This window comes from Chiroxiphia lanceolata, chromosome 9, assembly GCF_009829145.1.
Source record: "Chiroxiphia lanceolata isolate bChiLan1 chromosome 9, bChiLan1.pri, whole genome shotgun sequence".
NCBI lineage: Eukaryota > Metazoa > Chordata > Aves > Passeriformes > Pipridae > Chiroxiphia > Chiroxiphia lanceolata.
Window position 1 is genome coordinate 13,761,895 of NC_045645.1, and position 23,361 is coordinate 13,785,255.

Sequence of the window (23,361 nt, forward strand, 5' to 3'; positions counted from 1 at the left end):
GAGCAAACCAGAAGGTGAACATGGAGCACTCAGTGGGACTCAGTTTGACCTCAGCACTGCTTGGGAGAAAAGAGAATTCTGGAAAAGGGGCTTTTCTTCTGCAGGCTCTGGGCTGGGCTGGAGGGGAGCTCCAGGACATCTGGCAGGAGGAAGGCTTCTGCACCTTGGTGGATTTTGGGGACTGGAAGGACCATGAGCAGGAGTGAATTGAGTCTGGTCCGTGCAGGAACAGCCCATCCCTGTCTGAGCTTGGTCCCACCTCAGGTCTCTGCAGGAGCTTTCCAAGTGATCTAAAATTTTCAGAGATCTCTTTCAGGTGGTAAAACTGATTGCTGATCCCTAATCCTGAAGCAAGTTACTTTTTTCTATTGTACGTGAAACACCCCTGCAGTGTCTCTTTGGTTTGCTTCTTTTTCCTTGGAAACAAATTTCTTTCCAACTCGGCCATCAGGCCCAGAATAATTAATGAAAACTCCCCTGAGACTGCAAGAAACAAATGCCTCCATTTGCAGCAAAGGTTAAACTCAATTTACTCTGTATTAAATCCATTATTCAAAGAAAAATCCGAACAAAAGCCCTGCAGGACTTTCAGCACAGGTGGCTGTTGCTGTGCATGTCACCTGTCCCCATCCACAGGGTCAGGACAGGGACATCTGCTGCCATCCCAGCTGAAGTGGGTGTTTGTCCAGCTTGAATCTAATAATCTAATCTCAGTCTGTGCCAGGGGAGGTTCAGGTTAGACATCTGGAGGAATTTTCTCATGGTAAGGGTGGTCTGGCATTGGAAGGGGCTGCCCAGGTGGGTGGTGGAGTCCCCACCCCTGGAGGTGCCCAAGGAATGACTGGATGTGGCACTCAGTGCTCTGGGCTTGGTGACACGGTGGGAATCTGGCACAGGCTGGACTTGATGGTCTGGGAGGGCTTTTCCAACCTCAGTGATTCTGGGATTTTGTGATTCCGTGATCCTATGGCAGGGAATGTTTCCTGGCTGCTGGGAGCAGAACCATTCTCTCTGTTCTATGGATGTGCCTGTGCTGGGAGCCCCATAATGAGCTCAGAGGGGACTTGCAGGGGACAAGAGCTGATCCCAACAATTCTCTGCACTGCTGTAAGTGGACAGGAACCTTCAGTTCATTACCTGCTGAGAAATGAGCCTCTTATCCTGCGAATAAAGGAAATGGGGTTCCTATTCAGTGGCAGATAACGAGGCATCAGCTCTCCACTCTCAGCTATTCAGGTAGATCACTTTTTACCTCCTTATTCCTTTCTGACACCAAATTTGCCCCTTCAGAAAAGACAATTCCATTTGCTCCAGCCCCAGCTCCTCCACACTCCGTGCTCTCCTTTCCCTCACCACTGCAGAGCCTTTCTGCCTTTGAGGCTTCAACCAGAGCCCCTTAATTTGACAATCACCGTGGGAGCTGATGAGGCTAGAGCCAAGATTTAGTCCTTCTGGGGCTCTGGCAGCAGCTGAGCCTGTGTGGAAGTGAGAGTCCTTTGGCAGCAGCGTTTTGGAGCTGCTGAAAGGGCAGGGTGGGCAGCCAGGCAGGGGGTGAAAGGGTATCATGTCCCCTGTGATCCCTCAGCTGTTCTTTCCCTGAAAGGTGAATTCCTGGGGTGCAGCCTCTGCAGATGCCCTGTGCCTGCTCCAGTTTTCCTGGTGGTGTTTCCATCCAGCAATAGCAGCTCCTGCTTAAGGGACCCCTGACCCTGGGGCCACCTTCCTGGTCCCAGTGGTGGCCAGGCCAGCAGTGGGGTGGCCCTGTGGGGTGACACAGGGTGCAGGGGTAACCCTGACCCAAGCAGAGACACCTCTCCTTGATTGTGTTCTGCTCATCCCGGGTCTGCAGGAGCAGGTGGCTCTGACTGCTGATGGATGCTGGATGAGGGATGCTGGATGCTGGATGAGGGAGGATAGAGGATGCATGGTGGATGGTGGAGGATGGAGGGCAGATGGGCTGTGCTGCCCAGCGATGGCTCAGGACAGCAACAGCAAGGGCCTCTCCAACATTAAACTGCTAACGAGGAGGAGTGCAAAAGTCTTCCTAAATGTGGAGGGACTTTCTGCAAACAGGATCCCAAGCATCCCTCCTTGGCTCATGGATTCCATGTGGAATTTCTGTAGGTATTCATGGAGTGCATCCATAAGGCTCCATGAGATGGAAGAGGCTTTGCTGGAGGTGATGCCTCTGCACATCTCTCTGCAGCTGGCAAAGCCCAGCCTGGCAAACACACCGTTGATGCTCTGGATTAAGCACATTTTTTAGGGAAACGTAGGAAAGCTGGTGGCTGATGGCAGAGCCTTGTTTGGGATCCTGTTTGCAAACAGTCCCTCCACATTTGGGAAGGTATGTGCAGCCCTGGCTGAGACTGAGGCTGTTAAAAAGAGAACTAGCTGTTAAAAGATGAATATTTAATATTTTGTTATGTTCATATGTTTTTTATTATTTCTTTATTAAACACACATTTTGGGAAGCTTTGCTTGGCTGATGGGTGAAAAGCTCTTCAGCCCCCAGGTGCTACAGAGCCTACTGCAAACCAGCTCCTGTGCCAGGAGAGAGACTTTTACTTGGAAATAGTTTTGAACTGAAAAAGGAGAGATTTAGACTAGAGGTTAGGAAGAAATCCTTCCCTGTGAGGGTGGTGAGGCCCTGGCACAGGTTGCCCAGAGAAGCTGTGGCTGCCCCATCCCTGAAGTGTTCAAAGCCAGGTTGGATGGGACTTGGAACAACCTGGGAATGAGATGGTCTTTAAGGTCCATTCAAACCCAAAGCAGTCTGGGATTCTGTGATTCCTCTGAGGTGCCCTGATGCTCCTCTGAACCCCAAAGGAACTTCCCTGCTCACAAACCAGCCAGAAAACTTCCTCTTGATTCAATCCTGATGCCTATGGGGACCCAGCTTTTCCCAGTGCCCACAGCATCCCTACCCAGGGTGTATAAATATTCATGAGATGGGGAGAAATCCTTATTCCATCATCTTTTACATAAAACCTCTCATTTGTACTTGCCCAGCTCCGCCCCCTTTGAGCGAGAGCACTGAGAGTGAGGCACAGGCTCACACAAACCCGACTTATCTTCACCCCTCACTGCTGCTTTCCAACTTTGAGATATGACTCCCAGTCCTCCCATTTCCTTTGTTCTGAATCCCAGTTTATGTTTTCTCTAAGAGGTTATGCTAACACCAACCAAAAGCCCCACGAGTCAGTTTGCAAATTTTGCTGCCAGCCCTTAATGACCTACTAAAAATAACAGGAATGATTCATCTGCTAATCTATGGAAACAGTGGTTATTTGCTCTTGGGCTTGGCTGCTGGAGATGACAAGTGTGAGCAGATCAAGGAATATTGAAGGGATTTTTCTTCTTTGTGCTTCAGGGGAATGAAAACATTTTCTACAAACCCAGGTGGGTTTTTTTTTTTCTACAAACACAGGTGGAGATCCCTTGGGGGAGGTCTCAGGGCTTTTCAAACCTGTGGTCCCAAATTTGTGCACGGATATCCAATACTATTAATGTAATTTTTAGACAGAGGTATTTAAGCAGAAATCATTTTAACCAGATATACTCCAAACAGTGTGTTTGGGAAGCCCTACAAAGGCTCAATATTTTCTAATCTTTTAATAGGGGCTGCTTAAATGCCCTAATAAGAAAATAAGGGCTGTTATAATCACTTCTTTTTAATTGAAATAATCTCATTGGATTTATTAAAATGATTTAGGTTTTAATTCCAAACCTCCTCAACCCTGCAGCACGTTTATTGTGGAGGTTTCCCAACTCCAGCCCTTTCCTGCCCCCTGCCATGCAACAAGGTACAAAATGCCTTAAATCCTGTTCTTTTCCAGCTCTCCTAGGCTGGATTAATATTAGATTTGACCAGAGCAGCTCCCAGTGCCACTGGATCCACACGATCCCACCTGACCCAAATGGAGCTGCAAAACCTACATGGGCTGAAATTTGTTTGCAAATTATTTGGCAGCTGCTGCAAAAATAAATAGACTTTCAGAAATCTGTGGTGGCTTGTGAATGTCCCCTTAATAAAAAAACAGTCTATTTCCTCAAATAACCAATTTATTCTCTGTAATTCAATCACCTCTGTTGATGTCAAGGCACTTTGCCCATGCAGGAGATGCTGCAGTGGGCAGTGTGTGGGATCCTTGGGATCTGTTCTAGGATTTGGGTCTAGGGACTCCTAGGATTTGAGCAATGTGGACCAAAAAGCAATGGAGAAAGAAATTAGTCTTCTTGCTTTTTTATCAATGGTTATTTTTATGGTTTGAATCACTAAGTGACTCAGAATGGAAGGATTTGGAAGCACGTGTCATGTTTCCTGATGTAGCTCAGGGAGCTGGGGGGTCTCACCGTAGTTCTTACAGCCAGAATCTATTCCAATGAATGAAAAAGGTGCAAAACATGTCAAATCCAAACATCCCTTTGAAACCCTGTTTATTTAAATGTGCTTTTATCGCCGTGCTGAGGAAGGAGAAAGTGCTTGTGTTTAGCTGTGGAAGAAAAATATTTATGTAACTCCAGAACTTCCACTGCTTCCCTGTGTCTGACTCCCAAAGCTTGTCAGGAGGTTTCCTGCATATTTTGGCATCTTCCCTGAGACCAAAGTGGGCAGGAGCTGCTGTTGGCTGCACACTCACTGCAGGCAGAGGGAGCTTGCAGTCACCTTGTCACCTTGAACAGGAGATCCATGACCTCATCCCCTTGACCTCCTGCTCCGAGCATTTCTCTGAGTCACTGGGGGCACAGGGACAGGGGGCAAAGGGACAAATCAGACAGGAAAATTGGGTCCTCGGTCTTAATTCCCAACAGGATGGCGAGGTTGCCCTTGGTCATTGAGAAAAGCATCACAGGGATGGGTGTGGAGTTGGTGTGGAAAGATCTGGTGGATCTGGTGGTCTCCCTGCTGGAGTGCAGAGACTCCCTGTGGATTTAATTGAGGCTGCCATGGGAAGGGAATGAGAGGAGAGGACATGTCAGAACAGGTACATTCAACAGTGGGAAGGGCAGCAGAGGGGGGGTGTGTGTGCTGCAGGCAGGGCTTGGTTCTCCTCTGGGCTTTCATGAAGAAAATGAGAATAAACCAGGATTTGCATGAGGTGAGGACAGTCAGGATGGTCCAGTGGTCCAAGGCACTGTGCCTAGGTCAATGTTTCCCTGGATCCCAGGTTCCAATGCCGCTCCTGGTGCCCCATTCCTTGGGGTAGCGTGGCCGAGCGGTCTAAGGCGCTGGATTAAGGCTCCAGTCTCTGCGGGGGCGTGGGTTCGAATCCCACCGCTGCCACAACTGTTTTAACACCTGGAGGCCATCCAGAGGGATCTGGACAATCTCCAGGAGTGAGTTTTAACCAGACCAAGTGCAGGTGCTGCACCTGGGTGGGGCAACCCCTGGGATCAATCCAGGCTGGGGATGAACAGGTTGAGAGCAGCCCTGGGGCTGTTGGTGGGTGACAGGCTGGACATGACCCAGCCCAGAACCCCCTGAGTGCTGTGCTGATCCCACAGTGTGGGCAGCAGAGGAGGGGGGATTCTGCCCTTCTGCCCCCTCAGGTGACACCCCACCTGCAGAGCTGCCTCTAGTCCTGGGGTCCAACATCCAAAGGATGTGGAGCTGCTGGAGGGAGTCCAAAGGAGGCCATGGATATGCTCCAAAGGCTGGAACCCCTCTGCTCTGGAGACAGGCTGGGAGACCTGGGGATGTTCAGCTGGAGAAGAGAAGGCTCCAGGGAGACCTTAGAGCCCCTTGCAGTGCCTAGAGCAGCTCCAAGAGAGCTGGAGAGGACTATGGACAAAGGCCTGGTGGGACAGAATGAGGGGGATTGGCTTCCCACTGCCAGAGGGCAGGGTTAGATGGGATGTTGGGAAGGAATTCTGCCCTGTGAAGGTTTGCAGAGCTGAGTTGGGGGGCAGGGCAGGGATGAGGTAAGAGCTGCTGGTGCTCCTGCAAGAGCTGCCACTGCTGATAAAGCTGCTTCCGGAGATCAAACTGTGCTGTCCCTGGGCACCAGCCAGGATGTGGTGGGTACCCACAGGGGTCAGAGGGGTCTGGCCTAAAACCATGAAGTCATATCCAGAAAAGATTAATTTTGTGATGTGGGAGGAGGAATACACCTTACATTAGTGCTGGGGGTTGGTAACAGTGTAGTTTCACTGCATCATCTCTACAGGCTCTGGACAGGACATGAGGTTATTTATAAAATCATAGAATGGTTTGACTTGGAAAGAACCTTAAAGCTCCTTGTGATCTTAGTGATCAAGATGAGCTTTAAGGTCCCTTCCAACCTAAACCATTCTCTGATTGGGTCCAAATTATTTGCTGCTGGGTCCAAAACAAAAAGGGAATTATGTTCTGGATAACATGGATCTTGTTTCCCTTGCTGCTATTTCTACAACCAAAATCTGGTGTGATTATGCTCTGAACACCTTTCCCTGACCAGAACATAATCTCTAATTTTAGATTCTGCTCTAAAACATCTTTCCCTGACTTCTGGCAGCTGCTCATCCATATAACCAGGGAGTGATTCCTCCTGCCCTGTCGAGCTGGGGTGTCAGAGCTCAGTGGGTTTATCCCTCTTAAGTCCAGTTTGATGTGTGGACCGTGGCTCTGTGGCAGCAATCAAGGGTGAAACTCCTTTTATAGCTCCTGCTGAGCCATTTGTGATCCCCATGACAGCTGCCTGAAGAAATCCTGGATTTATTCTATTTACTTCTGCATGACCTCTGTGCAGGAACTTGTGTGGACCCCGCAGTTCTGCAACCAGCTGACACTAACAAAGCTAAATCCCATGGATTTGGGGTTGTTATTGAGCCATCCTGTCTGGATCTGGGGGAGGGACATGTTGGGTTTCCTCATCAATCTCTCCAGTTGGCTTCTCCTGCCGTGTTCCTTGATGTCTGGGAATGCCACAAGGAGGAGGAGGTACTTTATCACCACCCTTGTAGAGGTTCCTTGGCTGAGGGAGCTCGGGGGGCTCAACCTGGAGAAAAGGAGGCTCAGGGGGGATGTTCTGGCTCTCTGCATGGGGAGAGTGAGCCTGATTGGAGGGTGGAGCCAGGTTAGGGTCAGGCTCTGCTCCCAGGGAACAAGGGACAGCAAGAGAGGAAACGGCCTCAGGCTGTGCCAGGGGAGGTTCAGGTTGGACATCAGGAGGAATTTCCTCATGGCAAGGGTGGTCAGGCATTGGAAGGGGCTGCCCAGGGAGGTGTTGGAGTTCCCATCCCTGGAGGGATTTAAAAGCCATGTGGATGTGGCACCTGGGGACATAGGTCAGTGGTGGCCTTGGCAGTGCTGGGGGATTGTTGGATTGGTCTGAGAGGGCTTTTCCAGCCTAAACTATTCCATGTTGCTATGATTCTATTCAATGACTAATGAAATAAAACTGCACAGAACTGTATTTCCCAGGGATCAGGGAGCTGGGGAACACTTTGCTGTGAGCTGCCCCCACTTCATCCCATCAGAACCGTCCTCATGGACACCGTGTCCATGTGTGGAGCCAGGGGAGACCCGGGGGTGTCGCGCCCCCCCCCCCCCCCAGCTCGCCCAGGCCTGTTAGCTTTCCAAGAACACCCTTCCATCCTGCCTGGGCAGCCAATCCCTCCCAGCTCCTGGAGCATTGGGACAGAGAGGAGCCACTACAGCCAGCACTTACCACCCCAGGCCATTTCTTATTCCCATTCCAAATGGGTTCTTGAACTGGAAGAAAGTGCTGTTTCTTCTTTCCGGACTCGATGAAAAGCAAGAAGCTCATTTTCAGCACAAATTGCAGAAAATATATTAAATATCAACACTAATGAGATCAGCCTGGCTCAGGGCAATATTAATATTAATTGGATTAGGTCGAGTTTAAGAGGAAACTATGTTTAACTTAATGCCTGTAATAAATGAGGAGGAAGGTAGTGAAGCTTTTCCTCCTCCATTAAAACAAGCCAGATCAGAACATAAATAACTATCACTTTTATTTTAGGCTCTGAAGGGAGAGATGCCATTGCAGGGGGTGTGACTTCAGGTCCCTGCACATGACCTGTTATTGACTCTGAAGGGACTTGGAGTGCTGAGCAGAGCCACCCACCCACAGTGCTCCCAGAGGGATTAAGGAAGATAAAAAGGAACATCAGGGGAGAATGGGAGTAAGGCCAGTGGCTCCATGTGCAGCCCAACCCTACCTGGCCCCAAGCCCTGTGGCTGCACATCCATCAGCCCCGTCCAGCTCCAGGCCGAGGGTGAGCTCAGGCTGAGGGCCCTGTCAGACCTTCTGGCGTCTTGATTTATCCTCCCTGACAGTTGTTTTTCTCCTCCTTTTGGCTCCAATCCTTCCTCCTGGTGCAGGTCCAGCAGATGGAGCAGGCAGGTCCGGGGAAGCCTGGGGAGCACCCGCCTGGCAGGATGTGAGCAGGGGGTGATGGCACCTCCACCAGGGACAGCCCAGCATCCCACACAAACCCCTCTGAGTGGGGCCAAGGAAGGTTTGGGGGATGCTCCGAGTGTTTCTTTTGGAGATACACCACTGGTGGGACCTCCTTCATGAGGGACTCCATCCCTAGATGCTCCTGCCCTCACCCACCGGTCCTGGTCCAGTGGAAAGTCTCCCTGCCCATGGCAGGGGGTTGGACTAGATGACTTTTAAAAGGTCCTTTCCAACCCAAACCATTCTATGATTGTACAGTAATCCTCCCTCCCCACAGCTGGCCAGGAGCAAAGTGCCATCATGTTCCAGTCATCTCCACTGTGCCACACCTGAGATCCCAGCAGGAATTGGGCTTATTTGGTTATCAGTGGATTTTATTGACTCTTTGCCACTTCTTAGAGGGAAAAACTTCTTAATTTCAGTGGAGAAAACTGTCCTTTGGGTTTTTGAGGCTCAGTCAAGTCTGTGGTTTGAATAGAAATATTTAATCCCACAAATGTGTAGGACCATAACTAATGAGGCCATAATTATGTCCTGTTTAATATCATTATTATCTCATAATAGTGAAAACAGGATATTCCTGCTGCTCTGGGCAGATTTTCTACAAGAGTATGATTTAACTCCACTTTTCTGCATCTTTGCTTCATCAAAAAACTCCAGGGTAATTAATACAGATGTTATTGGAGCAACCTGGTCTATGAAGTGTCCCTGCCCATGGCAGGGGTGGGACTGGATGGGTTTTAAGGTCCTTCCGACCCAAACCATTCCAGGATTCCATGATTAATCTTCTCCTTCAGAGTTTGTTGTTTGCTTTGTGTGTGAGTAAATTTTTTAGTGCACCAACAGTGGGGCTTTTCCTTTGCTCCTTCAACTTTTAAAATTGACTCCCGTGGATATGAAGGGAAATGCCAAGATCATCCCTGGATTCCAGCAGCAGTACTTGTCTTGTAGTGCCCAGTACTTCTGTTCTCCCTGCTTTTATAAGCAGAGATAAAGGCTGAATAATTAGCTGCTCATTAAGATGATGGGACACTGCCATGGCTCAATAAATCATCATGTCCTGTAAACATCCCTGTCTTGCAGACAAACAATGAACTAGTTAATTTATTACTAATTCTTTATGGATTTGCTGATTGATCTGAGTACTGAAGACTAGCAACGATTTCTAATAGATAAGGCTCAGAGTCAAATCCTTATTTTGCTGACATTTTCCTGGGGTTTTTGGTGCTGAATTGAGCAGGGAGTTAGAGCTGTGATGCCATACATAACCTGCTCCATGTGAGTGCCAAACCATGCAGTGCCTGCTCTGCTGCACGTCCCAGAGGCAGCTGAGGGTCCCCAAAGGGCAAGCTGGGGGCTTCAGTACCTCAGTGTTGCTTTGCAGCTGGAGAACCCTCCGTGTGTGGGATGAGGGTGGGATCAGCTCTTGTGCCGTTGTTGGATGTTCCTGTGCATGTGTGACATGGTGCCACCCCACTGTCACCTGGGGGGATGTCCTGAGCTGGGAGAGGGTGTTTTCATAACCCCTCTCCCAGGATTCCTTAGCTAAAAGTCTAAATATATTGAGATTATGGATACCACAATCTGCTTTTGCCAGACTTTGTTTAGAAACAAGATCTTGGCACTATGGCCCTGATAGCTGAAATCCATAGGAATTCAGCTGTCTAGACAGTCCTCCACATTCAATCTCCACGGGGCAGCATGTTTATCCTATACCTTTCCTTGTTGCTGTGTTGGAAATTCTTCTCGTTTCTAACACAAGCCCCTATTTTCAAAGGATCTTAGAGAACAGAAGGAAAAAATAAATAGAACAAAGGGAGAGATCCTGGACATGCACAAAAGAATTCCTTCAGGCCTCAGGCGGGTGGTGCTGCCTCCTGCTAAAGGCCACGTGTATATTCCTCCAGAAATGTATCTGTTCCATGGAGCAATAATGGATATTTACTGCCTGCCTCCTTGTTTTCACACATTCCAGCTAAAATGACGTCATTAAATGTGGGACAGAATGTGCACCAGAACTGGTGGGAAATGCTGAAGAATTCAGGGCTCCCATGGTTGATGAAGCAAAGCAATTCATTAAGACACACCTTTGAAAGGCCTGGTTTGAGTGGAAATGATCAGAAAATGAGATTTTCAAGTATTATACTGCTCAGGATCTTCCAGATCCAGGCCTATTCATGTAATTACATTGTAATGCAAGAGTTTCCCTGCTACGGTCCTTCTGAAATCCTAGTAATCATCCTATGTACCCTAATCATGCAGCATTGAATCCCTGCCACCCCAGGGCACCACGGGTGGGAGGCCCATGGGGCTGGGTTTGGGAATGGCATGGGAAAAGGTGCTGAGCAGTTTGGGGGTGGGGTTGCACTGGTGGGTGCTGTGGCTGGGCTGTATTTTATCACAGAATCTCCTGAGTTGGGAGGGACCCACAGGGATCACTGAGCGCAACTCCTGGCCCTGCACAGGATACCCCAACAATCCTACCCAGTCCCTGAGAGTGTTCTATGTTGTGTTTTTGCCTGTCTGTGTTACCTCCGACTCCACCTCCCCTTCACAGGAATTTGCTCTGCTATTAATTCCTGCTGTTCCACTCCTCCAAGGGGCTGTTACTCATCAAATTCTCTGCGTTTAAAGAGCTGTTTCACTCTCTAATTTATATAATTTCCATTCCCCTGCAAACTACTCCCTTACAGCTCATCCAGTCCCACCCCCTGTCATGGGCAGGGACACCTTCCACTATCCCAGGCTGCTCCAAGCCCTATCCAACCTGGCCTTGGACAGTCCCAGGGATGGGGCAGCCACAGCTTCTCTTGGCAACCTGTGCCAGGGCCTCCCCACCCTCCCAGGGAACAATTCCTTCCCAATATTCCATCTAACCGTGCCCTCTGGCAGTGGGAAGCCATTCCCCTTTGTGCTGTCCCCCCATCCCTTGTCTCAAGTCCCTCTCCATCTCTCCTGGAGCTCCTTTAGGCCCTGGAAGGGGCTCTCAGGTCTCTCTGGAGTCTTCTCTTCTTCAGGCTGAACACCCCCAGCTCTCCCAGCCTGCCTCCAGAGCAGAGGGGCTCTGGCCTCCTCTGGGCTGGCTTTTATTTTTTTTCATTAAAACATGTCCATACAACAATTGCATTAATGGACTTTTCACTTTAGAGCATTTATTTTATCAATATTGAGCAAATATTGGCACCTCCTCAGCTGGATTTGTTTAATAACCTGAATGAGCCTCATTGGCTGTGACTCATGATCCTCATTAAAGGTAATCCTTGATTGTCCTAATGAGGAACATGTGGGGATGGGGTTTGGTGGTGCTGGGATGGAGGGGAGGTGGTTTCCTGAGCCCAGAGGGCAGGGCTGGGGAGAGGTTCTGAGAGTCTTGGGGAGTGTGGTCTGTACAGGGCTGACCCTGTCTCCCCTGTGGCCACTGACCACGAACGACAGGAACATCTGCTGATCCATCACTCGCTTCCCTCTCACAGCTCCCTCCCTGCCAAACCAAAGCAGAGCCCTGCAATTTGTCTTTCCCTCTGGTTTGATCTTTAAAACAAAAAAAATCCAGACCTAGTCATTACAGATGCAATTTAATAACCTGCACTTTCAGGCCGTGGCTCGTGGTCAGAGGCACAGATATTTTTCCAGGCTTTGGAGGAGCAGGAGCTGCTGAGCTGCACTGGGAGTGGGGGCTGAACCGGGCACAGGGTCACAGCTCCTGTGGGTGCCCAGAGCAGAACAAACCCTCCTGTGCCAGACCATCCCTCAATCCCATGGCAGGACTTTTGGAGTGTCCTGTGCAGGGCCTGGAGTTGTACCCAATGATCTTGATGGATCCCTTCCAACTCAGCATATCCTATGATTCCAAGTTTCCAGGGAAATCCAAGCAGACACAATAAATCAGAGGCCCACTGTTTTCAGAGCTGTTTTTCAGCAAATCCCTGGCTTTTGTGATCCGTCTGTGCTCCGTGGTTTGTGGTGTGGCACAGGATCACCTGTGCCTGCTCCAGCTTGGCCCAGGCAGCCCTGTCCATCTCTGAGTGAATAACTGGAGATAATTTGGCTTCTGTGGGCTGGGAAAAGCAGGGCACACTGCCAGAGAAAACCCACTCCCATCCCACCCTCTGTGCCAGGACAGGTAATGTTTGGGGTGAGCACAGGGGATGCTGTGGGGTCCCAGGGTGCCCAGCTGGGCACGGCCAAAGTTTTGGGAAGCTGGGGATGTGGCAGAGCTGGGAGGTGGGTAATGAGCATGGAGAACCTTGCCTGGAGGCAGGGCTGGGGGACAGCCTGAGGGTCCCTGTGACACCCTGAGTTGCTCCCCCAGGTGGGTTTGGGGGACTGACAGGAGGCAGAAGGCCAGAGGTGGCTGTGGGGCTCCGCTCCCACTGCATCCCAGTGTTGCAGCCACCGGAGCTTTTGCCTCCAGCTGGAGCCAGCTCAGGTTCTCCTGCATGTTAAAATGTACAGGGGGGCAGGGACACAGTTCCTTGTTTACCCCTTGTGCCAGCTGTTTGCTCCCTCCCAGGCTGGCACATTCCCTTCCTCCTCCTGTTTGCTGCTAAAGAACATTTTCCTTCCACTGTTATTATGGATGAAATTGCATTTCTCCCAAACTTGGCAGGGATCTGATGTGACTGGGAATAATTTTGCACAGGTGACAGTAAAAACAATCCTCATTTGTAACAAAATGGGCTTGTTGCTGCTAATGGGGGGAAATGAAATTTGGAATTTCCAAAAGATATCCAGTTTGTGGAGTCATGAGGAATTTACTTACTGATTGTGGCCTAGGGGGACCCAAGGAAATGAAATTGCTGCTAGAAACAGATAAATGCATGTAACAACAACCAAATTTATATATATATATATATATATATATATATATATATATATATATATATATAACAAAAATACGAATATAATGAAGACAGAGAATCTGATTCTGATTGTTATTTACAAAGGAGAGAATAACATTGTCCTGAAATGTGTTTTTGTCATCTTCATCTTTACTTACTGTACATCTGACACACAAGTGAATCCAGAAAAAACAGGTTTGGGAGGAGGGACAAAAACACTGGTAGCAGCAGGAGCCCTGTGCCCCAGCCCTCTGCTGGGGATTTCTGTTCCTGGTGCCCTTTGAAGTGCAAAAATAATTCACCTTAAGGATGGGGTGAAGAAGGATGTGGTGCAGAGCTGGTTGGATGGACTAGAGCAGCAGAGCTGGAGCTTCATCCTGAGTTTGGCACGAAATGAGAAAGGACTGGCTGTGGGTTTGGTTAATGTGTTGTTTAAGTAAAATAAATGAGTACTTTTGTAGCCTTGTGTAGAGACTTTCCTGATGCCCAGTAGGATGTTTTTTTCTTTGAGAAGGAGCCAGGTCCCCACTCCAAATTGGAGAGCACATTTCCCACTGCAGGAATCAGGCTCGGGATTGGGGTGGTGGGAAACTGAGTGCCTGGGAAAAGGGCTGGAGCTCTGGGAACACCTCTGCTGTTAAAAGTCAAGCCCAAAGCCACTGTCTGAAGCACCACCGGGATTAGAGAGTAAGGGGGAGAAAGAGCTCACGCAAAATTGATGGGAAGAAGAATTTTTCCGAAAGTACAGCAGAGAAGCAATGGTAGGGAATTCTCTGATATCCCAGCTCGAGGCTGCAGCCCAGCTCCAGGCTCCATCACCACAGGGAATGTTTTCTCCAAGCAGAGCTGTTGGAGCAAACAGGATCAGCACAGGCTGTGGGATTTATGGGATTTTCCAGGGCCCAGGTCTCAGTCTGGAGTTCATACTATTTGACATTGGAGCTGATGTCAAAACCTCCTGGAGATGTTGCAACACCAGCAAGCTGACTTGAGTGGGGCTGGAACAGGGTTGGAGCACTCCCTGCATCCTGAAGGGATGAGAACATGGAATTTGTGGCTTTGGGGACCCCCAGCAGCCTGCTGGAGGGGGTGGGGTGTCCACAGCCATGAGTGGAGGAATAGCAGGACATGGGCAGGGGTCAGATGGTGCAAGAAAATTCCAGACTGGACATAAGGAAAGCCTTGTTCCTTGGGCAGTGGCACAGGTAAGGAAAGCCTTGTTCCTTGGGCAGTGGCACAGGTTACCCAGAGATGATACGCAGTGTCCATCCTTGGAGGCTGTCAAGATCAGACTGGGAAAGTCCTGAGCATCACAGAGCTCCCAACTCTGAGTGGGTGGTTGGGCTGGAGACCCCCTGAGGTCCTTTCCAATGCGAAATGGCCTAAACACCCAGGATTTTAATTTTCCCTGAGTGTATAAAACAATTGTTACAAATCAATCCTCAGTTTTTGTATCCCAAAGTCATCTTCTGAAGGATTTATACTTCTGAGGATATAGACTCAGACTGGAGGTTGGAACAGCTGATTCATTTAAAAAAATGTGTCCTCTAATAAAAGTCAAAGTTGTTTTGAAAATTTTCCTCTGCGAAATACAACCACAGAGAGAAGTGACACGTTAGCAAATTCTGGGCTTTTTTATCTGGAAAACTTGTGCACATGGAAATTTCATCTCCAAACGGGGAGGTGATTTTTCCTTACTGGTCCATTGCAAAGCAAGGGAATAAATCTCTGGAACTGTCCAGGTTGTAGAGCTGTGGAGAGGGATATGGATGAGTTCGCTGTTGGCTGGTGATGTCACCTCAGCTGGGGAGCACTGGGGGGATGCTGGGGCATGTCCATCCCTGTCCAGCCGGCCTTGGACACTTCCAGGGATGGGGCAGCTACAGCTTCTCTGGGCACCCTGTGGCAGGGCCTGTTCCAGTGCTCTCCAGATTCTCCAAGGGAGCTCCGTAAAACAGCTCCACACAACAGCTCCACAGGGACCTGCCCTGCTGCAGGAACTGTGTGTGTGTGTCCATCACTACTGGGGACCTTTTTTTAGCTGATGATGAGTTTTCCAAGCAGATCCAGCTTCCTCTTCCTGCTATGCCTCAGGAAAGCCTCTGGCAGGGCAAGCCAGGACCACTGGCACCAGTGCTTGGTGGCCCTGGGCAGCGTTACCCCCTCAGCCAACCTCTTGACTGGTTCAGGTCACAAAGCTCAGCAAAATACGTCCTTCTTCAGTCAAAGATGGGACTCAATGACCTTGGAGGTCTTTTCCAACTTTATTCTATAATTCTGTAGTTCTATAAAACCTCTTGTTCAGAGCAGTTTGTTGGGAGAACATTGCGTTTTCTCTCCAACATTCAACTTTAACCTTTTGGGTCTGATGTACTGAACCCTCAGTAAAGAGCTGGGAATGGAAAATTTCCTGGAAAATCTGGGCCTTACAGAGGAAAATTGGCATGCAGACTCCAGAATATTGAATACTAAATAAACTGAATAATTTAAATAAACTGAAATGAACCAGGAGGGCTTAACTGGTGCTGCTACTGCTTCTGGTAAGTAAACACACCCTTCCCTTGGTGAATCTTCAGCTCCTCTCTGTCGTCTTCTGGTGGAGCAAGGGCTTGGAGTCAGAGAGGAGCAGAGCTGGTTTGCACAAGGATGGGTCAGGAACTGGGGGTGGCTTCCCTTCCAAACATGTTGGACTGGTGCTGCTCCAGCTCTGCTGCTCCTCCTGGGTGAGGACCAGACCTGTGTGGGGACATTGGCTCTCCTGACCTCCCCTCTCACACCACTGGAACGTGCAGGAGCAATAGGTCCTGGCAGACACTTCTGCTGAGCCCAGCTCCCCCATGGCTGTCCCAGTCCCAGCCAGTGCTCAGCTGGAGAGGAACAGGAGCAGAACAGCCACTTCTGCACAGGGCAATGGCCCTGGGACACCCTGCTGGGACCCTCAGCTGTGCCTGGGGCTTTCTGGCATCTGAGCTTCCAGTGTGCCAGGGAGACCCACCACAACACCCACATCAGTCCTCATGTCTCTGCACTGTTGGGTCTTCTGAATTTCTGCAAGCTGAGACTGTCACATATTGTGTATCTTGGCAGGATATTTAGGAGAACATGACCTGGCTTGCTACCAGTGTGAAAAACCTGTATTTTCTTTTTTTTATTTATTTTAAACAACTTTCTTCACTGCTTTCCATCCCCAGTACACAGATCCTGCTTGAACCAAATAGTCTGTTGTTGATTTATAAGGACAAAAACAATCTTCAAGTGCTTAAAGAATACACCAACCTCCCCAGAACCAGCTCTGGAATATCTTTTAAACTATTCCCATGTCAACAGACTCTCCACATTACCTCCTCCATCATGCATCTTGTAAAATTAGAAGCACCAACCTTTCAGCCTGTAGAGAAATAAACTACAGGATATCTCAAGTTACTGAGTTTAAATTAGACCTTTCTTAGAGGTTTGAGGTGAAAAGGAATAAGGGGTTCTTCCAGGAGACGCTGTTGTTGGAGACCACTGTTGATGTGATTACTCACTGATGGTTTTTCAGGCTCTGGTGTTGGGGAAGGAAGGCAGGCAGGATATCTGCCATCTCAGCATCTTCCTGTGGCCGAGAGAACTTGAACGATAATCTTACACTGAAAAATTGCCCTGTGCCAATCCTGGGGACATGGTGATGAAGTCAAATCTGGGAAATGGCTTCAGTGTCATGAGGGGAAGTGGAAGGGAATTGGGAGTAAAGGAAACACTGGCACAGATTTCCCAGAGAAGCTGTGGCTGCCCCATCCCTGGAAGTATCCAAGGCCAGGTTGGATGGGGCTTGGAGCAACCTGGGATAGTGGAAGGTGTCCCTGCTCATGCAGGGAGTAGGACTGGATGAGTTTTAAGGTCTCTCCCAACCCAAAGCATTCTGTGATTCCATGATTCCAAGTTAATTTGGGAATGACAGCCCAGCTGCATCTGTTGGTAGTGATTTATTTATTGATCTATAAATCTATTTACTGAGTTTCCAGCCCCCCTCTCTGTGATCCAGGCCCCGCTCAGGTTCATCAGACATTCTGCTTTGAGCAGGAGCTGAGGCAAACACAGACTGAGCTCAATGGCTGGAGCCGTGGAGCTGCCTTGATCCTCACCAGACACTGTCATTAGCGTCTCAGCTGATGAACTCTGAGCTCTGGATGTGCTCAAAGCTCTGGGTGCATGTGCTGATGGGTAGCTGGGCATTCATGTCCCAAATTCGCCTTCTGCCCTCCTCCCTCCAGCTCCTGTGCATCTGATTGTGCTCTCACATGCCTGGCCTTGTGCTCCTGTGATTCTGGAGATGGTCTTCCGTCTGTTTTCCTCTTTCTCCTGACCTCTCTGATCACCAAGACATGGCACTGAACCAGCCAGCTCCTTCAACCCAGTTTGATCTCGCACATTGGGTGGGTCTTTGAGATTTCAGAAGAGAAACATGTGATGTGGTGTGTTTTTCTAGTTTAAACCAGAGTCATAATGTTTCGCATCCTCATTTTTGGGGAACTTTCAGTTCTGTGACCCTTCCCCACCAGCAGTCCCAGCTCTCCCTGGCTCCTCAGGATGGGCTGGGCTGTGCCAAGTCCAGTGAATGGAGCACCAGGCAGATCACTCGTGCTCTAATTAATGCTTTTAGTCCCTTTTATTGCTTTATTAGTTTTTAAATTGGCAGCACAGACTCCTGCCATCTTGACACCACAGGGTGCAGTATCTCGGTTCAGCTGGCAGTGTTTTAACCCGTGGAACACTATTTTCCCCATCCCTACAAGTGTCCAAGGCCAGTTTGCACGGGGCTTGGAGCAACCTGGTCTATGGAAGGTGTCCCTGCCTATGGCAGGGGGTGGAATGAGACGAGCTTTAAGGTTCCTCCCAACCCAAACCAGTCTGGGATTCTGTGATTCCACGACTTCTGGGTAATTTACTCTTTTTGAAAGTAATGCTGCTTCAGATCCACTTCCCACCCCCATTCTCTTGCCTTCCCTCCCAAATCCCTTGCTGTTCTTAGTGGGATCAGGGCTTGGCTGGAAGCTTGAAGGGATCTCCTGGCTCTGCATCCTGTCACAGCCAGAGGTGCCAGAGATACAGCCCATGGGATGGCCACACATCTGTCCATGGACCAGCCTTGGGAGCCTGAGCCTAACGAAAATAAAGGTGGCCTAAAAAGGTAAATTTTGAATAGAAAGCAAAGAACGTCCTCTGGAGAGAAGATAGGGGAGAAACTGGCTGAGATTATCTGGATGGAAAATCTTGAGCTCCTCCACCATAATTGGTATTTACGAACCACGGGAGAGGGCCCTGGCTTGCCCGTGGCTCAGGGATGTTTGGTGCCATGGCAACTGCTGGCTGCAAATAATCAATATCATGCACATAAACAGTGGCAGAGACATGGTGGAGGGGGAATAGCGCCTGTTCTCTCTAGGTGAAAGTGCTGTTGTGCAAAGAGATAAATAAACTGCTTAAAACCAAACATGCAGTGTAATTGTGACAGGGAATTTGTTAAATCTGCTCATATTCCCATGCCTGTGGAAGCTGTAAGGATGGATGTTTGGCTGATATAGCCACACAACTGCTCTCAACAGCTGATTTTGAGAGTCTTTGATATTTTAAATTCTGAGTGCACACTCGGGTGTGACCACGAATGCTGGTGTTTTGGGAGAACTGGGGGGAATGCACGGAGATAACTCGTCACACTCAAGAAAATCATTTTAAACAGTGATGGTCAGGGTCTGCAGCAATAACACAGGGCTAAAAGCTGAGATCTTGAGGGAAATAATCACAGCTATTTCCTAAAAATTCTTTAAAAAGTATCATAAAATGGTGTTAAATTCTATTAATCACTTTGGATATTGGAATGAAAGGTGAGAAGATGGTTGTCCCAGTCCTGGAAGTGTCCAAGGCCAGGTTGGATGAGGCTTGGAGCAACCTGGGATAGTGAAAGATGTCCCTGCCCATGGCCGGGGGTGGGACTGAATGAGCTTTGAGATCCCTCCCAGTCCAAATCAGTCTGGAATTCTATGAAGTCAGAGCCCAAGTAACACTGCCCCCTCCCTCCCCAGTGCCCGGAGCATCCCTGGTTACTCCAGGTTTTTATTCAGCAGCTGTAGCTCAGGCTCTGCTTGGCGCTGGAATGACCTCTCTCCTCTTTTATTTGGCTGATTTAACAGGAATGTTGACAGGAATGTTCCAACCTTCTGTGAAGCTCTTTTCAGAGGAGCTGTGGGCTCCCTGCCTGAGCAGGCCATGGAATCCCATGAGGATTTGGATTGGAAATGTGCCACTGCAGGGGGACCACAACCTGGGGCTGGTGGGATCACTGGGGCTTGGGGGGGTGACACCAGACCCTACCCTGGCAGCCCCCAGGGTTTCCCAGGACCCAGAACCCCCTGCCAGGTGTCCAGGGACAGCCAGGAGTTTTGGGAGTCACAGGCAGGAGCAGGGGCAGGATTCCAGAACATTCCTCTGAGCACAAGTGCTGCCTGACACAACTGTTTCAACAGGGAAAGGAAGTGGTTTGGGGATTGGTTTCTTGCAAAGAATAGTGGCTATTTTAAACAGAGGAAATTTTCAAGGTACTTCCTGTTCAAGAACACTATGAGTCAGTGCTTTTTAGTAGGAAGAAAAGTAGTTTAAAGAATAAGTGTCCATTCTTGTCAAGTCACATGTATCTGCTGGAGAAATGAAACCAAACTTCAACCTGTTTTGACCGATTTTGCGGGTTGGATCAGATGACCCCCAAAGGTCCCTTCCAACCCAAACTGTTCTATGATTCTATGACCTTATAGAAGGTTGAAGGAAAAGCCTAAATTGTTTTAAGGATGCTTTGGTTTAATAATCCAGCATAGAAGAAAATGGCACAACTGGAACCAAAGAGAATCATAGAATCGCAGAATCTCCTGAGTTGAAAGGGACCTACAGAGGTCATTGAGTCCAACTCTGATATTTCGCTGGTAGGTGTGTAAATGTTCACAGATGTGGGTACAAGTAAAGTCTAAATATCAAATAAAACAAGAATGGGTCACTGGACGTGGCACTCAGTGCTCTGGGCTGGTTGACAAGGTGGGGATCTGTCACATCACAAGACTTGATGGTCTTGAGGGCTTTTCCAACCTTAGTGATTCTGTGATTCTGTGAATTCTGTGATTCTTTCTTTCTTATTGTTTCCTCTAAAAATGATTTCTCCCCTATTCCCCTCACATCCACTGCACTGGAGGGTGTGCTGCAGTTTGGGAGGATGCATTGCACCTTCAGGCAGTCACAGGAGTTGAATTTCTCCGGAGAGTTCAGAAAGTCATCCCAAAGGATCAAGGCCAGGCTCGTTTCCTCTTTTACTTCTTGCACAGCTTTAGCTGAGGAACCAAGTGCAGAAACAGCAACAGGCTTGGCCCAATGTGGCTGTGGGTTACAGAGAACAAGTCTGACTGTGCTGAGACTATCTGGCAGTTCTTCCTGTGTGAAGTGTGTGGGTTCCCACCAGCCCAGCTCCTGCCCTGTATTGGCCATGTGATGCTGCAGTTGTCAGAGCAGTGATGGATCCAGACACCTCATCTTGGAATTTAGCTCATTTTCCTGCAGTCTGAGGGATCCTGCTGGAGCAATCATGGTGTTTGCAAACAGCAGCAGCTCTGCTGAGGCTGTGGCTGAGGCCCAACAGCCCTTGGGGAATCCCTCAGCCAGGAGCACATGCTCATGGCAGGGTGGGAACAAAAGGGGCTTTGAGGTCCCTCTCAACCCAAACCATTTGTGATTCTGTGGTTCTATGACATGGTGGTTGTTGAAGCTGATGGTGCTTGTGGGGTTGGTTGCTCACATGGGACTGAGCCCGAGGAGCAAAGGGAGCAGCTCAGGGGCCCCTCGTGTCTAGAGAGACTAAAAACACAGGTCTCAGCCCCTGAGCCCCTAATGTCAGATGCAAGTCAGCCAAGGAATGAGGTTTTGAGAAAGGCAGGAGAGAAACTCAGGGGTAATGCCAGGTGCTGACGGGGTCAGTGTGGATGTGGTAGCTTCTGACCTCACATGAGGCCCCACATGGTGCTGCTCAACTGCTCTTAGTGCAGTGTTCCATTAAGGGCATAAAAGCCCTTTTAAAGGCCTTTCCTTTCTGCCTTCATAGGAAATGAATAGATGTGTTTGGTAAAATACACTCCAGTTAATATTTAATGCAATGTTTGAAAGTGAAAACAAAAAGAAAACTATTAATTTATCTTTCCTTGGTGCTTATAACAGCAGTTTAATTTAACTCTGCAAACGCTTAGACTAAAAGAAACACCGTTCAGATTCCTGCCTTTGGAATTATTAATGGCTTTATAGGGCTCAATGTACTATTTGTGTTCTCCCAGGCTGTAAAAATAAGCCCAATGGAATAATTCAGCTGAGCAGTGTCTGGATTTCCCTGCCCTTCCTGATTGGAAGCATGGAAGTGTAACAGCTGATCTCTTTCTCTCCCGTGGGTCAGCCTGCCCTCTCTCTGCCAAGGGAGGTTGGGAGGAGCAGGGCAGGGGCCCATTGGAGCATCCCAGTGTCCATCCCACCACAGGTGGTCCCAGTGGGGTGACTCTGGGCTCTGGACTGGAGGCTCTGCCCACTCTGAGCGCTGCCCTTAGGGAGGAGCCAGCAGCTTTTCCCAGGCCCTCCAGTTCATCTCTCCCTGGAGAAAAGTCTTTGAAGAAAGACCAGAAAAACAATAGACAGCCATAAAATGTAAACAACTGCAGAATCCGGGGATGCTCAGATAAGGGGCCCAGAACCAAACTCAGCCCAAGTGTGTGGAAAGAAGTGCTTGAGGTGGAACTACATTCCATATGGGCTGATAGTGAAGGCAGAGGCTGGAGTGGCCTTTCTCAGGAATCCTCATGACACCTGGAGGGTGGCTGGGCACTGAACAGGCTCCCCAGGGCAGTGGTCACAGTACCAAGGCTGACAGAGCTCAAGGAGTGTTTGGATGATCCTCTGGGGCACATAGTGTGACTCTTGGGGATGGTCCTGTGCAGGGCCAGGAGCTGGACTCAATGATTCTTGTGGGTCCCTTCCAACTCATCATATTTCGTGATTCTGTGATTGTGAATCACCATCTGTCATGGAATGGCTGGTTCCCTGCTCAGGTTTCCTGGAAAACACCCCACCAAGGCTCAGCATTTCTTCCTCTCTGATGACTTGGCAGATGTAAAACAAAAGTTGGGACTGGAAGTAGACTAGGAAGTTAAACAATGCTGCAAAATAAGTGGATTTTCTGCCTTTTTACATCTTATTTTTAGGTTTTTTTTCCTTTTTTAGGTTGTGCTCATCCTTCCTCTTCCCAAACCAGTCCCAGCTGGATTCTGCAGCCTCTCGAGATATTCTGACACAAGGACCCAGTACTGAATGATTTAGTGCCTCTGAGCTGCAGCCAGATAACTATTCCCAGGTACTTAAACTTCCCTAATCACCTCTTGAGTTGTTTTGTTTCCTGAGTGGCTTTGAGTCCATAGAACACTGTGGAAGGGAGAAACCTTCTGCTGCTCCTCTCCACCGTCAGCAGCTTTCTGCTTCCAGCAATGACATGGGTAAGGAGCTCACGCAGCCCTTAATAGACATGTGAGTCTGAGAAAGAAAAAGGAACAAAGAAGGTGAGATTGGGAAAAAAAGGACTTTTTTCGCATGTTTTTTCAGCACTGCCACACAATGTATCAGACAACGGCGATTTGTGACTGTAAGTCGCACTGGGAACTACTGGCCTGCTCTGCCTTGGATATCTTAAGAACTTAAGAAAATGAAATGTAACTTGATTATCAAGTGACATTAGAAAATTTAATTAAACCCCCATAAATAAATTGTACAAACAAATTCTCTGCTGACTTGGGCTCAGCCTTGGCGGGTTGGGTTCCCCTCTGCCTTTGGAGGGGGAGGATTTGCAGTGGAGATGTTTTGAAGGAGACAAAAAAGCTTCCCAAAAAAGGAATAAATTGTTGCTCTTGTGCTTAATTTATGGTGCTCAGTGATCCTTCTGGGAAATCCAAGGTGCAGCCCCTGCTCAGCTTGTCCCAGGCTACGACAGCCCTATGTTGGTGCCAAAGGGAAGCAGGAGGAGTTTCCAAGACATCCAGTGTGCTGCAATACAGTGAATGGCACTG

General features: G+C 48.9%; 1 long non-coding RNA gene and 1 other non-coding gene across 2 annotated transcripts; both read left to right on the forward strand.

The window, feature by feature from the left end:
• Positions 1–5,205: 5,205 nt before the first annotated feature.
• TRNAL-AAG lies at positions 5,206–5,287 on the forward strand. Its single transcript has one exon. It is a non-coding gene; the product is annotated as a tRNA-Leu (tRNA).
• Positions 5,288–21,077: 15,790 nt separating this feature from the next.
• Positions 21,078–23,157, forward strand: LOC116790850. The gene is made up of 3 exons (XR_004358514.1): positions 21,078–21,236; positions 22,526–22,794; positions 22,901–23,157. It is a non-coding gene; the product is annotated as an uncharacterized LOC116790850 (long non-coding RNA).
• Positions 23,158–23,361: the final 204 nt, after the last annotated feature.